Source organism: Rhagoletis pomonella, unplaced genomic scaffold, assembly GCF_013731165.1.
Source record: "Rhagoletis pomonella isolate Grant_MI unplaced genomic scaffold, Rhpom_1.0 Rhpom_scaffold_00005, whole genome shotgun sequence".
NCBI classification, from domain to species: Eukaryota; Metazoa; Arthropoda; class Insecta; order Diptera; family Tephritidae; genus Rhagoletis; species Rhagoletis pomonella.
Genome location: NW_023458559.1, coordinates 34,815,777 through 34,824,751, shown reverse-complemented (window position 1 = coordinate 34,824,751; position 8,975 = coordinate 34,815,777). Strand labels below are relative to the sequence as shown.

Here is an 8,975-nt window from a genome sequence, read left to right as displayed (position 1 = left end):
TTGATAATGCCCTAAACGATAAAAAAGTGAATCGTTTCAACAGAAACGATTGCTTTTTTTGATAAACGCTAAGAGAGTAACGTTACGATGCATCCTTGCAAGGAAGTGATGTGAGCCGGTAAAGAGGAAAGCAGTAAATGAGCAATAAGAATTGATACGCGTTGAACCAAATAGTTGATATGGACTACATCGAAGAAAAAGGATGACATAAGGGCATGAGACCTGGACATATGACCTTTGATATCGAGTCGAATGCAAAGACCTGGGTATTACGTAGCTATTTAAATGAGCCAGTAATTGCATTATGTTTCGGGCAGGAGTTTTTGCGGTAAGGAAAGGGTTAAAGCAGCAGGGAGCGTCCATTGAGCAATCATTTTATTTATGCTCTAAATTTGATGTGCTGCTTGCTTAATTGTTTCTCATAGGCATTTCTAGATTCACTATTTTCTCTATTGCCAGTCTCTGAATTAAAAGTTTGCCGAAAAAAGCTTTGCGGTTTTGTTGCTTCAAGTGTTGTGTGTTTAAGAACGTGAGTAATAAATATTTTTCGTATCACCTTGCTTCGCATAAAACTCGGAGCTATGAAAATAAGAATACTCCTCACACAAATTTATGAGTGAGCCAAATATGTGAGGAGTTTATAGGGAAGGGAATATATAAACAAATAAAGTTAGCGCTTTGAGCTTTTGAAATTGGAGTGCTCTAAAAAATATAACTGCTCGGAGCGATAACGTATTTTGAACTCTGGTTTAAGAAGGTCAGCGACTTGTATTTGTAAAAACTTGCATATTCCCACTTTCAATCTAAATAGTCTTCACATTTTTTGGCGAGTTTGGGAATATGGTAGAAATGTAGCAGTTTGGGAACCATTTCTTCATTTTTAATTTTTCTATAAGAGCTATGCCCGAAAGTTTTACAGTCGTATTCCCTTAAGTCATTAATCTATTAGGTAAACTGAAAACAAACAGGTCATTCAATATTTTCTAAAAAGAAAACTAACTTAAATTTAAGATTTATTTTTAAGAGTGGAGTTATGGTTATGTGGCTAGTGCCAGCAGCCAGCTTTCCAGCATCACGAAAATTTCACATACTCAAAGAGAATTATGTCGAGAAAGCTCTTAGACATGGGTTCAGTAAATGTTGGTCCCTCAGCTCTTTTCACTTATTTCTATAAATAATTTATATTGTAAAATAATTATTGATTTCAACTACTCCAAATGTTTGTTGGGTGAACGAAATTAAAATTGTCCTTAATGTGAGAGTTATTGATATGCAAGCTTGCGGTTTAACAATAAGCACACGGCGTAATACAACGGAAACGGAAACATGAATGACCACCACCATGGTACACCACAAAAAAAAAACAGCAAAAGGAGAAAATAATAATAATCAAAATAGCTTTAATGTTACGATGTTGTTACACAAATACTCAAACCAGTCAAATCGAATGCACAAATGTATGCAAATTGAATGCGCACTTGTAAGTAAATTCACTTAAAAAAAAAACTGCGACCTCCAGCGCATCTCATAACATTACATCTCCTTTATAATTGCACGTAATTCATGTAAATTTTTTCGAAGACATTATTGTTTTGTGCTTTATCAGTAAAATTAGAATTAGGTTTTAGTTATTTTGTTGTTGTTGCAACTGCAGTTCTTCACTAATACTAATGTTGATTTATTTTAATTTGTGGCAGTTGTTCGCATTATTTTCTACTTGCTTGCATTTGTCAGGTGTTGCTAATTCTTTAAGGATTTTTTTTGTGTGTGTTTTTTTAAGCGTCATGTTGTGACAGTTGGTTCTGTTGTTATTAGGTTGCTTGATTGAACATCCGAATAGTTATTGTGTGGCTCTGACAATCCCATTGCTATGAATTTATGTGCATTATTTGCTAATTTGCCTATTAAAGCTGGAAATTAGATATGTTGCACTAATTAGATTTAATCCTTAAATAATTGAAGTTTTAAAGAATAGGATTTTACTGCGGATTTGAAAGGCTTTTTAGCTGCCTGGAAATTATAAGGCAGTGCAAATCCATCATATAGTCCTATTAGAGCAATTGTTAATGTGTACATATTCCTAACTAATGTTGATGAAAAATTTAGAAAAATTTAAAATTTTTAAAATTCTAAAAAAAAAATAATAATTGAAAAGGATGAGAGGGACTCTTTATTTGATGACGGCTAAGGTAAATGTTAACAGAGCTATGATTTGATAGTATGCACCTACCTGATATATCCATACCCTCAATGATGGTGCGTGAAATCAGCGGTCATGCGAAGGAAAAGAAGAATTGGTGTTGGTGCGAAACATTACGGCTGGGTATTGCCGCTCACCCTGGAAAAGTATCTTAGTAATTTTGCGACCTCGCACGGAGCAATAGTGACCGCTGCCTCCGCTACGATTTCAAAGTCCTGCTATTCCAATGATACAATTGGAAGAATAGATCCCCTATTATCTTCTTTTTGGTTGTTTGTGTTTCCGACAGGGTAGGAGTATGATGTATTGTGGAACGATTTTTCGTCACCCCTTGTCAAATTTGGTTTGGAGACAAACCGGTTTCGGCGTTGTGTCATCCTCAGTGCCATTTTACCTTTTGAATAGTTCGTGTTTCCTTCTGCTTTTATGTATTGTGTTACTATCTGTTTTAACTGTCATTAGGTCATGCATACCCATCTAAGTGCGTCAGCTCTTGTTCCATTATCTCGCAGGTAGGTGCTTTTTGGTTGCTTGTAGAGATCCGTTATTTTTAATTTCTTAGCTTTCGTGATTGCGTCAGTTTATGTTCCGTTATTTAGAGGATATGTGGTTTTAAGTTGCTTGTATGGGCCGGCAGATGGAAATCAGTTATTTTCATTTTCTTGGTTTCTGCGGCGTGGGTCCGATCTTCGCGTTTGCATTTTTTTCAAGGGTCTTCTCACGTGTTCCGTACAGCATCTTGAGTGGTTCGAATATTACATCGGATACGGTGTTTGTTTGTTCATTTATAATTCGCCCTTGAAATGTTTTCTGCTTGTATATCTCCATGTTCTCCAATACGTTCAAACGACGTCCTTTATGTTGTACGTGGAGGAGTTTAGCTGCCTTATTAATTCTCATTGGTGTACATTTATTTTCGAACATATGATTTGCGAAGTTTGATTCTGGTGTGACGCTTGGTTTCTGTGTCCTCTTATATGTTCGCGGAATCTTGTTTTAGTCTTACGGCCAGTTTACCCTATGTAGCATGTGTGCATTCAAATTTGTATACACCCTGCTTATCTAGAGAGTTTTCTTTGTTTGTGCTGCTGTCCAGTATTCTTCTGATGTTGTTCCTGGTTCCGAACGATGAGCGAATGTTAAATTTTTGGAAAACCTTGGCCAGTTTGTATGTCATTTAACCCGTGTAAGTTAACACCGCCCAAACTGTATCGTTTTCGTCTAATTTTGTCAGCCAGATCTTTTTTTGTATCCATTGTTTTTGGCAATAACGTATGTTGTGTCTAGGTATCTCCTGTGTGCATCCTTAGTTTGTGGGGTTCGCTCAAGTCTAGTTAATAACTGTCTAAATGCTGCGTTTTTTGTTATTGTGGGTGGGTAGAGATTTCATGTATTGCCGTGTCGGTCGCTGTGGGCTTTCTGTATATCTCGTATTCCAGTCTTGTTTATTTTAACCGTTCGATCCAAATAGTTGAGTTTTCCTTTCTCTTCCTTATCCATCGTGCATGCTATATTTTTGTGTTGTTCATTGAGGTAGTCCAATATCTGCTCCTCTTTGTCCCCCATTATTATACATATTATGTCGTCCACATATCTAGCGTAGAAGCTAAATTGGTTGTGAGAATAATTATAATAATACCAGATTGGGACTTACACATATGTTAGTGCTTGGACGAGCTTCTCCTCCAAATTGTGGCTTGCGCCTTGATGTTGCCACACAAAGGGGAGGGACCTACAATTTTACGCTGACTCCGAACAGCTGTTTTTCATGACAGAAATACACTCGAGGGGCGACCGCTGTTAAGAAAAAACCTTTTTCTATATTTTTGCAACGTTGCTTTGACCAGGGATTGAACCAAGGCCCTGCGGAGTGTAAGTGTGCACTGCTTACCACTACACCACAGCGGCCGCTAAATTGGTTGCAAGATGCTCCATATATTTCGCCTGTAGGCTTTGCATGAACACCTCCATGAGTATAGCCAATGTTGGGTTACCCATTCCTAGTCCTACCTTTCTCATGAAGAAGTATTTACGCGCAGAGAATTTTGATTGACTGCCGAGTGACGTTTTATGTTAGCGCAAATCCTTTCTAAATACAGTATCATTAGCAACCACGACAGACGTAAAACGCGTGTCACAATTTACCGTTGTCTAGCTGTCACATTTGACATATTACAGTGCAAATTATTCTCAAATATATTTATGTATGTAGCATTAGTACCCGCAAATATTGCCAAATACTTAAGTAAAGCAAAGTGTTTGATAGAAGTGTGCCATGCGAATAGAATTATGAATATTAGTAACAGATACGCGAAAGGATTTGATCCAACAACGCACAGAGGGTGGGGCTACAGCATTAAAGAATAAGGAGCAGAACTAAGGGTCTGACAAAGCAATGCACCAGTGGTGCAAGCAGGCGTGTCCAATGCTAGATATGCATAGCTGTCAAGTGAAAGCGTGAAAAAATGTGTGAAAAGCATTTGAATGAATGTTTGATGGAATAGCTAAGCAATACATACAAGTGGTTGTTACATTTTCAATTTAGCAAGTCTTGCGATTTGGATTAAAATTTTCAAGTAAGCGGATTTTTGGCTATTAGTTTTTTCACTTTGTTTGCTTGATTTGCGTGCGCTTTGTTCTCATGTTGTTTTTTTTATATATTTTTTTTTTTGCTTCTCCACTATGATTGACAGCTGTGCAGGCTTGAAATATAAAGTTTGACAGCTCAATGTGGTGACACGCGCCGAATGCAGGAAATCAAATGCGTCTATAATTTAACTATAAATGTACTTTTACTTAATACGCTTGTAACTGGACCAGTAGTCGCTGCTTGTCAAATTTAGCTCTACGCATATTTCACGCATTTTGCGGTCGACATAATTAACAACAATGTATGCATGCGTATGCGGACCAACAATGGGTCACACGAGTGCACGCGTGCGTCAGGTTAAAATAATTATCAGTCCCACTTAAGTATCAAAAGAATATGAAATATGAAATAAATATTTGACAACTAACCACAATTTGATTGAAATTCTATGCCAACCAGCAGCAGCAGCGTGCTAACCGCTGTATTTATAATTTTCCTTCTTTTTTCGTGTGCTTTCTTGGGTAAAATGTGGCATATCACATGACAGCTAACGGCGTGCGCGTGTTCACGCTGCAATTTCCGCAAAAAAGGCAATTATGACAATTTAATCAGCACAGCATAGTGGCTAAGTATAAGAGTGCAAAGCATGGACGATAACGAAATCACACAAGGGACATTCCAAATTTGTTTGGATTTTTAACAAATTATGGAATTTTTAAATGAACACTAAAAGTTTTATTAGTTACGTAAGATAGATGGCAAACTTATACAGAAATTCAGTGCTCTTCTGCACACTTACCAGACTCCTTTATGAATTTAGCAGTTTGTTGAGTGAAAGCGAATGTATCTCGTCCATTCTCAATGCATTCCACCATCTAAATCTGGCGGAGGCTGGACAGCGGCAGAGAAAATGTATTGTACTATACTATCCTTATCCTCCAATGGTGGCCTATGGTGACCATATGTCGTCCACATGGATTGTGCCCCGTAGTAAGTCTCATCAGGGCTCGTAGATCCCGCCTTCTTTGTCTGTGAAGGAATTTTTCTACCACCCTGTCAGACCTTTTCAGCAAACTCTTGGTTGATTGGCACCTGCAATACCACACCAACGGGCGCCCCAGAGAGCCGAATTTCGGTAAATCATCAGCGAGTTCATTGCCCTGAACACCATAGTTTCCAGACACCTACACAAGTTCAAGCTTGGACTTATCTATGAGGAGGTGCGAGTGGTTTCCAAGGCTTTTAGAGACTACGGATCCTGATTTTATGTCCGCGTCACCTTTGAGCAATTCTCCAGCCAAAAAATGTCGAGTATTTATGAATTACATATTTTCTCAGAATCTTTGCGCCACCTTCTTAGGTAAAAACACTATCGGTTCACTGCCAAAATATACCTACAGCTGAAATCATCTCATTTGTTTGGCTTTTGCTGCCATCTTATACAATTTCTTCCATTTCGTTTGAAATTTATTCCAAAAACACCAAAACACTGAACCAAAAACACACCTAAAACCTTTAAGAAGCGTTTCTTTACTTATAGAACTATACGATGCTTTATACAACTTTGAGGAAAAATTTGGAATAGGATGAAATTTTTAATTTATTTTTAAATTTTTGTTCGCGAAACTAGACAAAATAAGCTTTATTTGCAACGTCGCACGATTTTTTTTTATCAAATTAGTTTTGGGGACCATGCTGTCTCCCGTCAAAAAACAATGTCCTAAATATATTTATTTGCTTAATTTCGTTTGAATATTTAGTCTTTAGTCTACCTTGAAGGGATGTGGGGGCAGCGGATGCTATAAGGGCCACTGCTTGAGAGTGCTGACAAATCTCGGTTAGAGTTTCAGCTGTGTCTAATCAAATCTTGCAATCAATTTTCAACCCAAAGAAGAGCTAAAGACTTTAAACTTCATACTTAGCGCAGAACCCGATGACAGTGCAATGTGAAAGATGAATTAATCCTCTAGGTGGCGCAGGTATCGATATTTGTGAAATATACGTATTTTTGGTCCGATATGTTTCGTATTTGGAGTGTGCATACATATATTACTAGACTGCCGATTTTCATACAGAAAACGAAGCGTGAGATTATTTATGTACCCCATAACTCTAAGCAAAATGTATACAAATTAATTTATTTTGCATATAGTTAAGTGATATATATTTTTAGGCTTCACTTTCTGCATAAATTTCCGCAGTCTATATATTTCTTACAGGAAATGAATAACTCTACAAAAGCGTTGTCCGACAGGTGGACCAGGAGTTGAGATATTTGGAAAATCGGATATCTTTTTACTAACCAGTAATAAATATTTACTTGTCATGAGGACACAGAGGCATAAATATTTAAATCTAGAGGGTATGAGAGTTAACAGTTGCTTTAACAGGACTTTAATAGATATTAAGATGGGACAATCTCTTGATTCGAATGATCAACTCGTGGCATTCATAGGAATGTATATATGCTATTTATATGAGAAAATGAGCCGAAAAAGTGTATACGTTAAAGAATCCCAGTTAATGAGTTTGAAATAGCTAATCAAATACTCAAGAAAATCGCAGTATGACAAAAAACATGTAAATGGGCCAATAGCGGACTACCAGTGGAGCAGAACTGAAATTTGAGTGTGCTCTGCCCAATGCATAAGAAAAGTGATACCGGTGGAGTTCTCTAACACTGAATTTGGCCATAAGTGCGTGAAGTATTGAGGACTAAATTTGGATCAATGGGAAAATAAAATTTTCATTGTCAAAGAGGTTATGATTTGGCAATGTTGAAGGATATTCGAGGCAATTATTTGATAAATTACTACACTGACTCAAAGCCCTAGGAAATCACTGTATAAGAATTTTCCAAAATAATTATTGGTAAGGACAATAAATATTTCTACTGGCTAACGTGGAATTAACCTTACGTGTTGCATTCATATAAGAAAAAAGTTGTCCCCACGCTATAGGGCAGGTATATTATGTATGGAAAAATCCAAGCGCTGAATGAAAAGAACGAAAAAACGCAAGCCGCTAACATAATCACAGTATAATTTGCGCTAATAACGCAACCCCCTACCCATTGCATTGCAAACATAGTGAATACCATTACCAGCAGGCCTGCCAACCGCACCCTTTAATCTTCTGTGCATGTATATGTTCGTACCTTTGTTCATTTCCTTTGACACAGCGGGTTACGACTCTTATTACACTTTCGCCTTCTGCAGCCACAGGCATTTATGCCTACCTGATAATATCCTTTTGCAGCCGCTTTTCATATTTTTTTCCAACACCCGATTGCACATATCAGTATGTGTATATTGTGCGGCGCATAATTGCCCTATGAAAATCATAACTTCACTAACAATGAAGTAACATACAAGTCACGGCATGCGAAATAGATGTATTGCAACATACAAATCTAATCCTTAGCTACACTGAGCCAAAAGCACAATGGATCTTTCAACCAAGTTATGGTTAATAAGCCGATTGTAAGAAATGTGAATCAAGTTGAACATTTGAGAACAAATTCGTATGTATGGCAGTGGCTGAACGTGCAGAGGTTTTTTTTTTTTTTCTGGGATGACGCCCGTGAAGAGGGAACTCTCATGAGTACTACTATACCGGCATAGTAGTATGCACGACTTGCAGCCTCACAACTACACCTGCGTACTAAAACCTCTCCACTAACCACTCTCCCCGCGGCACTGCCATTTAAGGTATTACCTCACGGGGCTGAACGTGCAGAGGTGCTTGGTGTTATTTGCTGGCTTCCAGCAGTACGAATGTCATTGGCGCGATACATAATTTTTTTTGTTTCTGTTTTTGGGTTTTCTTAATTACGTAAAAGCCTCTGTGAAGTGCAGAACCAAATCAAACGACGAAGAAAATTGATTCAAGTTGAACATTTGCAGACACATTTAAAAAGCGACTGTAGCTGAGTGTGCAGAGATGCTCGCTGTTATTTGCTAAGATTCAAAAGACGCGGTTTTGAAATATCGTCAGCGGAAAATTGTTAAAATGATAATACAAATTTTGGTTTTGTATCTCCGAATTATGAAATAGCATCTGTGAAGTGCTGAACATACACGTTATTAAAACGAAAAAATCGACAACCAAAATTGGGTTAATGTAAACAAAAGTGTGTTTAACTCTCCGTCAGACACATGTTTCGATTGGCATATTCGGTACGCA

General features: G+C 37.5%; 1 protein-coding gene across 1 annotated transcript in view; it reads right to left on the bottom strand.

Annotated features, from left to right (window-relative positions):
- The window catches only part of LOC118740076 (cell death protein hid-like), a 104,469-nt gene that overhangs the window by 18,669 nt on the left and 76,825 nt on the right, over positions 1 to 8,975 (bottom strand). The gene's annotated exons all lie outside the window — the stretch shown is intronic.